Here is a 14970-nt window from a genome sequence, read left to right as displayed (position 1 = left end):
CTGAAAAAGAAGGGGATGTTTTTGAAACTCTGAGAAGTTTGAAACGATTAGAATAGTGTGGAATAAGAGTAGCAGGAGACGTGACCAATTTTGGAGATGGGCTGTGATGTTTCCTAACATGATATCCGAGAGTTTAGACTGTCTTTCAGGCAGAACAGTAATCTCAGACATGTTTGAAAAAAGAAGAAAAAAAAAAGTGACCCTCGAGTAATCAGCATCACCTGCTGGGAAATTTCCAGAATCCTGATATCTCATGGCAGGGGTCCACCCTGGAGCTATCATCAGAGTGGCAGGCTCTACATGCCTGAGGTCCAAGGAGAGGCAGAGAGGCTTAAAGGGTGCAGGCCAGCTGCAGGGTTAACACTGTGAATGTAGCAGAATGTAGGGTGGGGTCCAGAAGTCCTGTTTTCCCTGGCTGGGAGCCAGGAATAGGCTGAAAACCTCTTGGTTCTGAAGCCCCAGTGTGGGCCTTCAATCCTTGGGTCCAGTTACTTTGCACAACAGCAAGAGTGAATTCGCATGCCAGGGAAAAATGAAAGGCTGTACTTCCTCCTTGGAATCAAGTTGTTATTGTTCAAATGCATTATTAATGACCAGGGCTGCAATCATTTATAACACGGTCATCACAAAAGCAGCTGTTACCATTTACACATAGCTCTCTGCGAGTGTGTTATTAAGGTAATATTTTACCATGCATGCGACTTGCTCAGGGGCTGCATGCCTAATGCTCAGCTTGAACAGATCCCCCACTCCCTTCTCAGAAGTAATCACTCCTTCCCTTTCTTTATGGAGACGCCAAATGCCAGGGAACAGAGGCAGGAAAAAGAGATGAAAACAGGAAGCCTTGAAGAATGGAAGCAGAGACGAAGGCCATGTTTCCCCACCCCCACCCCCATCCTTTTCTCCTCCCCTGCCTTTTTTTTTCTTCTGAATGAAAAATAAAAATGCAGAAAACCTCAGGAGCCTTGTAACTTCCCAATTTTTGTTTAAAAATAAACCCACTGTCGCGGCTGTCACCACTCTTGTCTGCAGAGCGTGAGTTCCAACCCCACAGCCTAATATTTATACACAAGAAAGTAAATGCTCTAAAGAGAACAAATAAATCAACTTAGATTCTGCAAAAAGAGCCTAGAATTTGCCAAGAAGGAGAATTTGGCTGCCAGCATAGTCCTTGGAGGACCTACCAGCCAGCGGCCCCATGATGACAAAAGGTCCTGGTGACAGATACAGAAGAGCGGGGGGAGCATGTGTGGCCTCCCCAGGCAGGGCGAGCCTCCGAGCCTTTCTTACTCCAATAGGACGGATCTGAACATCTGCATCGAGGGTGCTAGAAGCATTGGTTGGGAACAGCCAGGCCTGATCGCAAGACTCAAGAAAGAATTCAGGCAGCAGGGAAAATTGTAGAGGGGAAAATTGCCCCACACCCTAGGTGCAAAATAGGGACTGAAAATGCCGAACTTGCCTGAGCTTTCACCTGATCACTGATAGGGTAGCCTCTTCCCCGTTTCTAGCCAGGAAAATAGGGGCATCATGAGAGGACCCGAGGTGTGACCCTCACGGCTGATGGTTGAGTGCATGATGAAGGGGTAGGTCACCCAACAAATGGAATACAGGGGCCAGAGTGGTTCTACTCACTGGGAGAAACCTGGCTGAATGGCACAGACCTCATCTGATCTGAGAGATCATGGAAATTTGATGAAGGTCAAGAGCTGGAGTAGAAGGTTAGCTTGGCAAACAAGAGAATAGCAGCCTGTGCAAAAATCCTGGGGCAAGAGGAAGACTGGATTAAGGAACTGAGGGAAGAGCATATGCCGTGGCTTGAGAGGTGAGGGGAGAACAGTGCATGATAAGACCAAGGAAATAGTCTGACCAGCTTGCACACAGCCTTGGTAAGGGTTATGACCTACAATTTAGGAGCAATGGGAAACCAGTGCAAGATTTCAACCTAGAAGGACAGCATGGCCAAAAAAATTGCTCTTGGACCACAGGATGGAGAACAGACTGGAGGGTCAGCCCATGTGAGGTAAGTACAGAAGCTGTAACCAGCGGTTACATCACCAAAGGTGTTGGCCAGGGGAAAAGGAAAACAAAGAAATAACGTGGGAGTCAAATCAGCAAGGACATGGTGATCAACTGGATGACGGTTTCAGAGGGGGAGGAGGGCCCCAGTTTTCCAGCCTGTGTGGACAGAATCCCAGCCTTTCTGCACGTGCAGAAAGAGAACAGTGAGGGAGGCCAAGACTGAAGACAGGGATTCCAATTTTGAAAATGTTGAGTTAGAGGCAGCTCTGAGATAGCAAAGTGGAAATTCCAAGTACACCATTGGAAAGACAGCTGCGGGGAAGACAGAGAGGTCTGGATTGGAGGCCCACGAGGGAGACAGTGCACAGAGATGATGACTGAGGCCAATCCCACAGGAAATCAACTTTGGATAGAGTATGGAATCAGAAGAAACAAGGGCCAAGTCTTGAAGAGTAGGGATGGCTGGGAAGGATGAGCCCAAAGAAGAGATGGCAAAGCCCCTAAGAAGGAGAAAGAATCCAAGTGAACACAGCATCACAGGGAAGAGGAGCAGTGTGTGCTTCAACTAGAGAGAGTGATCAAGGGGGTGAACTATCACCAAGAGGTCAAGGGAAACAAGGGGCAAAAAGAAATCCATTAGACAATACAACAACACCAACCAGTGACTCGGGCCATGGCCTAATCTGCTGTGTATCAAGGCATTCAACACAGTGTCAGGCACATACATATGTGTGCTTAGTCGCTCAGTCATGTCCAACTCTTTGTGACCCCATGGACTATAGTACTGGAGTGGGTAGCCTTTCCCTTCTCCAGGGGATCCCCCCAACCCAGGATCAAACCCAGGTCTCCTGCACCACAGGTGGATTCTTCACCAGCAGAGGCACAAGGGAAGCCGGACGGGCACATAACCTTCCCTCTATAAATCTTGGCTCTTGTTAAATTCCCTCTCTCAGGTCTTGAAATCTAATATTCTCCTATTCTATTGAAGTGGGGGGTGGGAGGCAGGGTAGGAGGAGACATAGGCTAACATTTTAACAGGAGAGCTTTAAGATTAAACCCAAAGAATTTCCCGACAGGAAGGTCTGTAAAACACCCATAAAAGCTGTTAAAGAAGATGATAGAATCCTGGATGAAATTAGGATCAAAACAGATTCCTGCATGTCTGGGACTGGTTGGACACAGCCCTTTCTTGAAGCGGAGGACAAATCCAAATCTCAAGACAGGTCAGTTCTTCTCTAGGTGGCCCCCTGCTTCCTCCCCTGCCCCCAAGGAGATGTGAAGGGGAGCCTTTTCATTTCAATAGGCTGGAGCCCAGGTTAGCATGACCAGGGCCACCAGCAGAAAGAACCCAGAGGACAAGCACTGAAAAAAGAGGCTTGAAGGGTCACTGAGTGGCCAGGATTACAATGTAATGCCAGGCCTCGGGTCAGTAATGGGGAGGTATTAGTCATCCCTTCAGACCTCGGCTCCATTATTTTTGCCGGAAATGTGAGAATAGCTCTCACTAATAACGTGTGGAATCACTTCCAACTATTTGCCTTTCAAGTCAGCCTCCTCAGGTCGGGTGACATATCTCGTTTAACAGGGGGTGCCATTAGAGAGAAGATTTAACGTGCGGCTAAAAGCATTTGTAGCGGGAGCTGTGGGTGGGTTCCTTTTTAAGCTTCTGTGGCTGGTAACTTGTGTCTCTTCCCTCTGTGCTGTTGGGTTTTGTTACTGGAGCCTTTTTCTTTTCTGAAGGAGGTTGGTCATTAACCCTCCGCCGCCCAGAGCGTCCCCTGGCATGGCCAGGGCAGGTTGAGAGCAGAATTAGAAAGCTTGCCCACCATCAGCCGAGCCTGCAGGAGGCTCCTAGGGCTGGCAGGATTACTCCAAGCAGCTCTCCATCTTTATGCACCTACCCCTCATCCTGTTTGAATGACCTGGTGTCTCCTTACCCTGACCTCTTGCAGAAATATCACAGCTTTGCAAACAGAGCCACAAATGCACTGGCCCATGGAATTTGCATATCTACCCACAAAATGAATCATGCCTTTTGCCATGCACTGACGGGCCCAAAAGCCCATGCCAAGAACTGCAGGAAGGAAGGGGTGAGACTCTAGAAGAGGAACTTGTCATTTGATTGAACTTTCTCTTTTTTACTGAGACTTAATTTTTTTTTTCCCCTGAAGGTAAGGAGCCTTTCAGACCCTGCCTGAGCTTCTTAAATCTTTGCCCCCCTTCCCAACTCCTGGAGTCCTGACCTCTTGAGCCTCAGATTCTCCATCGGAAAGATGGAAACAGTAACTGCCACCTATCAAAATAGAGGCTAATTAAAATAGAGGTAATTAAAAACATTGAGCACAGAGCTAAACCTCTATCAGTTATATCTCTTTTGGCGACATGTTACAAAGGATCAAATCCCCAACCAAAGTGCCTAAACAAAAAGGGGATGTATTGGGTGGTGTACCTGACAAGCCCAAAGCTGAGCCTGGCTTCAGATACACAGAGGGGCACTTGGGGGCTGTCCCCAGGACAGAGTTTCTCACTCAATATTCCCTTCCTCTGTCCTCGTTCCATGTCATGCAAGACCTGGTGGCAGCAAGATGGCAGCAGCTGCTTCAGAATGGCACCCTCAGGATCCCAAGCCCAACAGAGAAGGAGCTGCTCTTCCCCTTAAGGACTCACCTAAGTCCCGAGCTGGACACACGTCGTGTGAGTTGAGTCATTCCTGAGCCAATCACCTTGCCCTTGGGCTTGGAATGTGATCACTGGTAAACTCCACCTGGAGGGGAAGAATGGGGGTGGGAGGGAGCCCTACCTATGTCAAAGCACTGAGAGTTGCATAAAAGATGTTTTCCCAAAGGAAATTTATATCATTACCAAAAAAAAAAAAAAAAAAAGAAGCAGCAGCAGCAGGCAGGGAGGACATGAGGGGTCCAAATATAGAATTATTCACCGCAAATAATAATTTTCCATCCTGCTCTGTGTGCAAGAAAAGGATTATTTGATAGAAATGTGTACTAAAGGAGAGCTCCATGAGGTTCTCCCCCTCCCCCTGAAAAAAAAATTATTCAGCAAAGAATCTCCTTCTCCATATACTAGTAATATATTGATTGCACCCTTCATGGCACTTTTCTCAATCTGCCTTCTATTCTTACTCCAAGCATCTATCTGCTCCATCACAACAGAGCCTCTCAAGATAAAGGACTAGGTCTTACTCACCTCCATACCCCTCACAGCACCTACAGCATAAGGGGACATCCACTCACATAGGAGATGATTTCAGACCCACACTGGCTCCCAGTGTCTGGCTCAGTTCTCTTCTTTCCCCTCCCCGATCATTGCCTCTGTGTGGGGGGAGACTCATAGAGACTAAAGGCCCTGAACTCAAGGCAAAATGCACCCTGAAGCCCCCTCTTCTGCTAGAATGTGCTTCTACTACAGTTTCTCTCATACTGTAGCTCAGATGGTTTTCTAGATTCCCCACTACAAAGAAAACTCTCTGGGAGCAGACAGGATCTTATCTTTCCATTTTCTCTATCCTTGGTACCTGGAACAGCATCCGGCACAAAGAAACCGCCCTGGTAAGTGGTGTAGCTACCCCAGATCTCACTCACCATCACCCCCAGACTCTCAAGAAGAGCTTCCTGGTCAGAGCTACAGAAAAGGCAGGTACCCGTCCAGGTGAGGGGTTACAGAGCTGGAGGAACACACAAACCACGGAAACCGAATAGGCAGTAGGACTCATTCCTGTTCTCTGTCAAGCTGGAGCAGACACAGAGAGGGTACAAGGAGCCCAACAGGCCATAGGATGTAAACTGAGCTAACGGGAAAGTGGGTGAGGTAGGGGGGGTGTGACTTGATTCCTGATCAGGTTGGGATCCATGGGGAGGTGGGAGGCCAAATAATTAGTGAGGAGCTGGCAGTAGAAACCCTCAAAGACAGATGGATAACACGGCTATGGGTTTGGATGATCATCCTGGTCAGAACAGGACCCCAGTGGCGTCAGGAAGCTGAGAGGAACAGGCTCAGCTCCCTGGGATGGGGGTGGTAAAGGGTCAGAGAGGAGGTCAGTCCTAGCACCTGTCGGATGAGACTGAAGCTCTGGGGCAGGAGAGCTGAGAGGGAAACTAAGCAGAATCCCAGTGGTATGAATCGGACACTTTAGTAACAGTCAAAGGAAGGGTGTTTGCTCCCCAGTGAACTGGATCCTGGTCCTGTGGGCAGACATCTGAGCACAGCAGTGCCCCTGCCGGTAAGATGGAGATGCTGGTACCCGACCCCCCGACCCCCCACCCCAAGCCCAGTTAAGGCATGATGCACCTTAGAAGAAGGCCTGGGTGACTGCGCCCTGCGGGGCTGGGGAAGGCGGGACTGACAGGCTGGCCCGTGTGAGAAAGGCTTCCTGGCAGACTCCCAGGCTGAGTGTGTGTCCAAGGCCAGGGACTGAGCCACTGCCAGCAGCATCTGACCTCACGATCCCCCTAGTCAACAAGGAGCAAAAACAGGAGGCTCCAGAGGCTCCCTCGGCTTTGGAGAAAGCTCTGCAAACAAAACTCAGTTTTTAGGGGTTAATCCACAGCCCCAGGAGGAGGTGGGGGCCTCCTCTGCAGGGCAGAGCCAGCGAGTGGGCTGAAACTAAAGGAAAAGCACGGGCTGCCGGCCTGAGATTAGCCTGGCAGCAGCTCCAAAGGCCGGCCCTTCAATCGCCGGGCTTGTCTGAGCCCTCAAACGCGCCAGCCGCCTCCCACCAGCCCAGCTAATGGGGCTGAGCTGCGGAGGCCACCTCCTCTGTCTCCCAGCTGATGGTGATGGTTTGCTGCTCTGAATCTCAGTTCCCCAGCAACCACTGGACCCCGGACTCCACCTAGTCTATGGGGCTGACGCCTTGCATGTTTTCTCAGCACCCACCATGGACACAGCATCCTACCTCCTCACTCCCCTGCCTCCTGCCACTCTGACCAGCCCCAGGGTGAAGGGGTGGGGCGCCAGGCTCAGTCAGCCCTTTGTCCAGCCAGTGATTTGGGCTATAGATTCTATGCATGGTGGCGGTGCTGTGAAGTAGGGTGCCCAGTGGTGAGCGGAGAGACAAGAGAGAGGAGAGACAAGACACAGTCTACCCTTTCTCCTAAGCCCTGAGGCCCTGTGCGTGGGTGCTAAGTGGCTTCAGCCGGGCACGATCTTTGTGACCCTATGGAGGGTGGCCCGCCAGGCTCCTCTGTCCATAGGATTCTCCAGGCAAAAATACTGCAGTCTGTCTCTACCTGCTTGGGAACACAGGGAGCGCGGAATCTGAGCAGTTCCCGTCCCATTTGAAAGACCACACACACCACACACACACACACACACACACACACACACACACACACACACACACACACACACACACACACACACACACACACACACACACACACACACACACACACACACACACACACACACACACACAGCCAAGAGCCCCAGGGCAGGGATGGAAACTGAGATTGAAATTTACCATTTGCTCAAGCACAGGACCAAGCTCTGGTTTCTCTGGGTGCCCGATTTCTAAAAGGAAGGGGGGGGGGTCTCCTTTGACAGGCCGCACGGCCCCCATCCCTCGACACCCACCGCCACGCCAGCCCTTGCCTGGTGGGTCCCTTGTGAGGACCCCCAGCACGTCTCCGCAAAGGCCCGGAGCAGCCCTGGGAGGGGGTGTGGGCAGGAAAGGTAGTAAGGGGCCGGGTGGGTAGCGAGGAGGGGCTGCCTGGGCGCCGCTGTCCCCGAGGACCTCCCGGAGGGAGGGAGAGAAGCGCCGCAGAGGGAAAGGGGAGAACGGGCGCTGGCGCGAACGGGCGAGCAGCCGCGGCGGGTCTGTTCTTCTCGAACCGGCAGGCGGCTCCGCCGGCGCTTCTAATCACCGGCCGCGGCTCGGGCAGCTCGCCGCGCCCCGCAACCAGTCCCGGGGACCTTGGTCAGCTCGCGGACACTGACGGCTCTCGGACAGGCGTGCGGGCCCGCCCGCCGGCTCCCGGGGCAGCTCCTGCCGCGGCCGCGGTCCCCGGCTGCCTCCTGCCGTAGTGAGCGCCCGGCGGACGCCGCATCCGTCCCGGCGCCGCGACCAGGGAGGCGCGCGGAGAGCCCGTTGCCACCCCGCGCGCCCAGCCCATCTGCTCCCTTCACCCGCCTTCTTCCCCCGCCTCCGCTCTGGGAGGGGGAGCCCCGTGCGACCTCAGGCCTCCCCTCGGGGTCTGCGCCCCATCCTGCCGTCACACACACAGATCGGCTCCCGGGAGGAGCAGGGAGCGGCCGCAGCGGCGAGTCGAAGCCCAAAGAGCAGGTGGGAAGCGAGCTGGGGAAAGGGGCACAGGGAAACCGGAGGGAGGTCCCTCGGCATCCTCGGGAGGGGACAGGAACTAACTCCCGCGTCTAGTCCGGCATCCCCATCTGCTCCCGGTCGCTGAAAAGACAGCCGATTATCGGCAGCCCAGAACGGAAGGCAGCTCTCCTCTCTCCCGGCTCCCAGCTCGCTAACCGTGTTGGACTCCCTGCGTCCTGCTCCTCCCCTTGGCTATGAGCAGCTATGGCCTCTTGAGCCCCAAATTCCGAAGGCTGGCGTCCGTGCTCAGAGTTCCCAAGGGGTGCAGATCAGTGATGTCCCACACGGTTCTTGACAAGGACAGACAGATGCTCTCAAGCTTGTGTTAAGCACAGCTTCTACCTAAACGCCTCTTTCCACCTTCCCACCAGATTGCCTGGCCTCAGGTGCTCTGAAGAAATAAAGGCACCACTGCGATATTAGCCAGGTCTACCCGCTCTTGAGGAAGGCCCCGGGGCACCCATCTTTAAGGACACTACCTTAGTCTTGCAGTCGGCCCTTCCCACCCCAGCAGCTCCCCTGCCTGGAGGACTTACCTGGTCACTGCAGTCCGCAGGGACTCCCCTCACCTAGCACTGAGGCTCAGCTGCACCCAAGGCCATGCTTGCTTGGAGAACAAGAACTCCTTGTTCTCCAGGAGTCTCAAGTGCCTGTGTTTGACTCCCCCGGGGAAAGAGAAGGTCCTCACAAGCAGTAACTACTGCTTTGCTTGTTTTGATTCCCATGAAGCTGAACTTAGATTGATGTAGCGTAAAGTGAAAGTGAAAGTAAAGTCGCTCAGTAGTGTCCAACTCTTTGCGACCCCATGGACTGTAGCCAGCACCAGGTTTCTCTGTCCATGGGATTTCCCAGGCAAAAGTACCGAGTGGGTTGCCATTTCCTTCTCCAGGGAATCTTCCCAGCCCAGGGATCAAACCCAGATCTCCTTCCTCGCAGGCAGATGCTTTACCCTCTGAGCCACCAGGGAAGCTTAAACACTTCCCTGATGTAGCTAGCGTAAGCACTCAATAAATGCCCATGGACTTGGCTAATAGATGGACAGACTTGCAAAGGGGGCACTGTCCCATCGAGAGAAAAAGATGACCTTACTCCTCTCTTCCATGCCAGGAGTAAACTAAGGTCATGTGTCCTCGGGCTGTCTCAAAAATCAGCAAAGCCCAGCCCTCCCCTTGTCCCTGCTTGCCTCCAGCCGCCTTGGCCCTCTGGATCCCGGTGGGTTTAGAGAGGCCGATGCTTGTGGCTCTTACCAACATCAATTTGCAGTCACCAGGATGCAACTTCACCCTATGCTGCGTTCATAAATTAATCTCCTGGGATTAGATTCTGTGTTTTAGTAACACTCCTGAGGCATTGTATTTACACATTAATAATAAAAGAAAAGAGTGAGACAAGTTCTGACAACTTTCAATAACATTCAGAAATAAAGTGTGAGGCGAGGAAGTGTCCAAAGTTAATTAAGACCATTTGGTGGTGACGGGGGTGGGAGGCGGTGCCTGCCGCTCTCTGACAGGTGCTATTTCTGAAACCCAGTTTCCCTGTCTGCAGTGTACCTGATGCCTGCAGAAAAGGAGGTGCTGAAATGAACAGAACTGCTGGCGTGAGCTGGGACTTGCTCTTGTGTGGTTTACACCGCTGTGGTCTACAGTGCTGTGGACACTTGGCTGGAATTTGTGGAGGGTCCCTATGAAAAAAAGGAGCGCTTTGGCCCTTCCCTGTGGTTAGCAGATGGTGTGTCCAGACTGTTCACATCTGCTCCGTGTAAGTGGGGTCCTAGAGAAAGTTAAGGGGTGCCCTATTCCTTGGAGAAGGGCTGACAGGTCACTTTCCCACTTTTAGTTATGAGAGCCTTGCAGACACTGACCTAACTAGAACATCATCCCAGAACAGGAGGAGAAATGGCTCTAGTACCGAAAAAGAGAGACTCCTAAAATTGGGTATGGAGTGAAGCTGGACGTTCCTGCCTAGTAACAAGTATGATTTATTGCACAAATGCTTGTATTTTAAGCTTGCATGAGTGCATCAGTCACTCAGTTATGTCCAGCTCTTTGCAACCCTATCGACTGTAGCCTGCCAGGCTCCTCTGTCCATGGGATTTTTCAGGTGAGAACACTGGAGTGGGTTGCCATTTTCCTCCTGCAGGGGATCATCCTGACCCAGAGATTGAACCCAAACCTCCTGTGTCTCCTGCAGTGCAGGCAAATTCTTTACCTGCTGAGCCATCAGGGAAGTCTGCGTACACTCTGCATTTTTGTTGTTGTTGGTGTTGAGGCGCTCAGTCATGTCCGACTGTTTGCAACCCATGGACTGCAGCGCGCCAGGCTTCCCTGTCCTTCACTATTTCCCGAAGTTTGCTCAAACTCATGTTCATTGAGTTGATGATACCATCCAGCCATCTCATCCACTGTGCATTTTTGTACTTTTTTCAGTTCCCTTTTAGCTTCTTTCAGTTTTAGAATAGGTCCTTTTTAAAAAATGCAGAGCCTTTCTTTCATAAAGGACTTAGAAGAGGAAGTAGAATTCTCTTTGTTTCTTTCTTGAGCCCAAATGGACCACTGTGTGTTGGGCCTGACAGGGACAGAAGGGAGATGCTCAGAGAAATATTTCCGGTGCTACTTATGGGGCCCCTCCAGAGTGGATCTTCTCAGAGTTCTTTTCTTCACTTTCTCCACAGTGTTTTGTTCATGTAAGGGACGAATGAATTCCTTCCTATCCCAAGGGATTTCCTTTGATTTTTATTGGCAGTAGAAATGAAATTGGCAGCATCAAACTCTTCAGCTGTATCCCAAATGATATGTAATCCCAGCTCATCATTCTTCATCTTTGATGGAGGCTATCATCTAAGAGAGAAGATGAAGGACAAATGGAAATGGGAGTTTGGAAGAGAATGATCATCCAGGTTCCCATCACAGTCTGAAATTTCCAACTCGATTAAGATTTTCAGCGAGTGATCATAGTCTTGTTTTCTATTCTGGACTTCTTGCTCTTGACTTTACTAAAGGGCTTCACAGTAGCCAGGCAGATCTCATCTGTCCCTTGAAACATGATGTTTCATGGGCAAGTATATCATAAGGAAAATGAGGGTTGGGTCTAGCCAGGTGCTTTCAATACACCTCCCATTCCAACCTTCTAACAAGGGAGAAAATTCAAAATAAAAAGAAATACCATCTGAGCAAAAGCCCTCACAAACAACAGACTCAGTTCCTCAACAGGGCCTCGCAGAAATTGACTCCTCTCTCAGATCTTATGTTTGCCTTGATTGCAGGCCTGTTTGTTCTCGATCACTGATGCTGCTGTTCTGTGGCTAGGTTTCTCGAGGAAGGTAAGTGTTTGGGAAACACAGGGATTGGGCACAAAGGAAAATCCATCAGCTGAGCTATACCTGGAGGCTGTCTGCCCAGGGGACTGGCCAGAGGAGAAAACCTGTAAACTGTGTGGGAGTTACAACACAGGACTTTGCACCAACTAGTTCATTCATTCACTCCAAACAGCTTGTGACAAATGTCAGTATTCTGTGGTCCACTATGGAGAGAGGTTTCTGAGAAGAGTAGACACAGTGCTACAGGTCCAAGGCTGTTATTTTAAGAGATGAGTGGAACACCACCAACAGATAGCTTCTGAGCAATCAATGCAGATACCATGGCTACATCTGTTTCTTGGGGACTAGCAAGGGTGGAGATTCAGAAATAGAAACTGCCATGCTTCCAAGATCTGCTGTAAGATTTGTCCCAGGGAGCCCTAATTTCATGGCCACACTCACCCCCTACTCTGCCACCCTTCTCCAGTTTAGATCCCCTTAGAAACTCACTTCTTAGACATCAGAATAATTATTCCAGCCGTCCTCCATCTTCAGCTATCCCTTACCTGGTCTACATGGCTTTCTAGGAAGAAAGGAAGTCAGGAATGATCCCACTGAATTCTAGGCTCCAGAATTTCAAGCATTTTTTTTAAGCCACTTCTATGAAACAGCCCTTGAGGACTCAGTGATTTTCTCATCATGTTCAATATGATGTAGACATTAAGCATGAAGGTCTGGAATAGACTATCTGGATTTGACTCTTGGTCAGAACACTTACTAGTTATGGGACCTTGGGCAGGAAGCTTAACCTCTCAGCTGTGTGTCAGTTTCCTTATCTGCAAAGTGTGGTGAACGATAGCCGACCTCCCAGAAGTATTGTGAGGTTATTGAGTTAATTAAATTAGTTGATCCACATAAATTGTTTAGAAGAGTGCCTGACATTATTATTAATAAGAATATGTTTAGTTTAATTCCTGCCAGCTGAGAAGGAGATTCTACATCCTGGTCTTCTCTTTTCTGGACTAGTTGACCCAACTTTTTTTTTAACCCATGCAACATTTCTCCCAGGCTGGTAAGGAATTGCTCCTCCACACAGAATTGATAAGGCCACTAGAATACCTGGCAACTAACCCAAAAGAGAGAGGAAACAGTGTTTATCATAATTTATAGGGTTTATGTTCGCAAAGCTCCTGATCTTATCCCCGTGAGCTTCTGCCATCTCCAGCCCTGCCTACCTAGAGATACTGAAAATTTTCAACTGGCAGACTCAGACCTGCCCTGTCCCTAACCCTGTCTGGACCAAGCCCAGTTGTTTATTAGGGAACCAACTCCACCTGCAGTTGAGAGGAGATAACTGATCTCGTTTCATTAAGTCAGGCACCCAGTGGTCCCAAAGCTCAGCTCATGAGGCTTTTAAAGCCCAATGAGCTTCATCATTCCCACTAGTGCTCACTTTGTCCTCCCAGCAAGCATGGCTGGATTCTGTCCACTTCTAAATTTACACTCTGATCCTCAGGTGGCTCAGTGGTAAAGAATCTGCAATGCAGGAAGCGCAGGTTCAATCCCTGGGTAAGGAAGATTCTCTGGAGAAGGAAATGGCTACCCACTCCGATATTCTTGCCTGGAAAAATCCCATGGACAGAGTAGCCTGGCAGGTTACAGTCCATGGGGTCGCAAGAGTCAGTCATAACTTAATGACTAAACAACAACAGCCTTTTCTGGAACTGTCACCTTGCCCCTAAATCTCTGTTCTAGAACCTTCCAATTTATCCATCTTATGCCAGTCCTTTTTCCAGATAAACTGAACTCTATGTCAGTACCCAACCACGCCATAGTTCTTGGCCTGGATCATCACTAAAGTGTCCACAGGGCCACGATCACCTGCAGCAGGAGATGAACTGTGTCGACACCAACCTTACCATGACCATCACTTTGCCTGGAGTCTCCCCGTGCTGAGCTTATGCTTAAGAGCCTGCCTTACCACGGAGGCAGATTCCACTACTCGCTACCCTGCCTGGAGTTAGTTTCTTTCTCTTTCCTTCCCTGTTGACCCATAGATTAAGTTGCTACATGCCCTGTGGCCAATGCCTGGATATTATGACAACTGCAAACTAAGTTTTATACGTGCAATTTGTCTGAGCTTTCCGCCTACCTGACGGCTCCACTAGGGTGCTTGCAAAGCACATCAAACTCAATAGTCCAAGACCAAACTCATGATCTTCTGCCCAAAACCAAACCCCCCTTCCACTCTGATGCCCCTGTAATCAGTTTTCCACGCTGCAACTAGAGTGATCTTTTCAAAATGCAAATCTGTTCATCACACACATACACACTCAAAACCCATTAGCTTCTCATTGTCCTTTGGATAAAGGCCCACAGAAGGGGACTTCAAGTCTGGCTGCCTTTCCAGCTTTACCTGGTCTCTCTCTTCCTCTCTATTACTGTAGTCCAGACCAGGCTGAAAGCACTCAGGGCACTTTGGAGGGGATAAGATAAAGGTTCTCCTTCTGGGCAGCCCCACTGGAAAAAAAGATGCCCTTTCCTGTGGGCTGACACAGCTGCTCATGAGACTCTAGCTTGGCAAGCGGAGCAGGGCCGGATGTCAGCTCCCTACACACCTTCCTCAGCCCAGCTATTCACCTCTGTCCACAGCATAGCCTTGATCTGCCGGGCCAGTCATCCTTGCCTTTTGAGTTCCCCCAAAATCCACCATGCTGCCTCCTACCAGTAGGCTTTGCTCATGCCACTCCTTCTGCTTGGGATTCTCCTGCCTTCTCTCTTTACCCAGTGATCTCCAACTTCTCCCCCAGAATCCCAGCTCAGCCATCACATCCTCAAGGAAGCCTGCTTGATCTCTCCACCTGTCCAACTCACCAGGACAAGTTCCTTTGGGATAAGCTCTCATCAGACAGCGTTCCCATGCTTCTTGAGACGATCTCATCTTATAAGCTTTCCCCACATTTGTATAACTAATGTCTGACTCTGTCATTGTATTACAATACAAGCTCCATTAAAGTAGGAACCATATCATTTTTTTTCTCTTTTTGTGTCTCCAGAATGTAACACAGTGTCAGGCACATAATAGCTGATAATTAAATATTTATTGAAAACCTACTGAGCGCAGGGTGCTCCATGGTAGATGGTAGTGTCTGGACTTTATAATTGGAACAACTTAAGCTTCCCAGAGGCGTGATTAAGCATGTCAGAGAGGAAAATATTCCGTTCCACTTAATTATGCATTTTATTTAAAAATAGAAGTCTTTATTAAAACAACAAAGCATAAATATTAAAGAATGTATTTAAATAACTTATA

General features: G+C 49.9%; 2 long non-coding RNA genes across 4 annotated transcripts in view; both read left to right on the top strand.

Moving 5' to 3' along the window:
* The window catches only part of LOC122681353, a 122090-nt gene extending 121168 nt beyond the window's left edge, over window positions 1-922 (top strand). For both annotated transcript variants that reach the window (XR_006337018.1, XR_006337094.1), the window contains exon 3: window positions 793-922. This is a non-coding gene — a long non-coding RNA (uncharacterized LOC122681353). The remainder of the gene's footprint in view (window positions 1-792) is intronic.
* A 6932-nt stretch (window positions 923-7854) lies between these two features.
* Window positions 7855-14667, top strand: LOC122681938. 2 transcript variants are annotated; one of them, XR_006337387.1, is made up of 4 exons: window positions 7855-8323; window positions 9908-10120; window positions 11625-11681; window positions 14468-14667. It is a non-coding gene; the product is annotated as an uncharacterized LOC122681938 (long non-coding RNA). The 2 variants fall into 2 exon arrangements; XR_006337231.1 differs by lacking the exon at window positions 14468-14667 and adding an exon at window positions 13527-13594.
* The last annotated feature ends 303 nt before the right edge of the window (window positions 14668-14970 follow it).

Source organism: Cervus elaphus, chromosome 1, assembly GCF_910594005.1.
Source record: "Cervus elaphus chromosome 1, mCerEla1.1, whole genome shotgun sequence".
Classification (NCBI taxonomy): domain Eukaryota; kingdom Metazoa; phylum Chordata; class Mammalia; order Artiodactyla; family Cervidae; genus Cervus; species Cervus elaphus.
The sequence above is the reverse complement of the archived record's forward strand: the minus strand, read 5'-3'. Positions and strand labels throughout refer to the sequence as shown.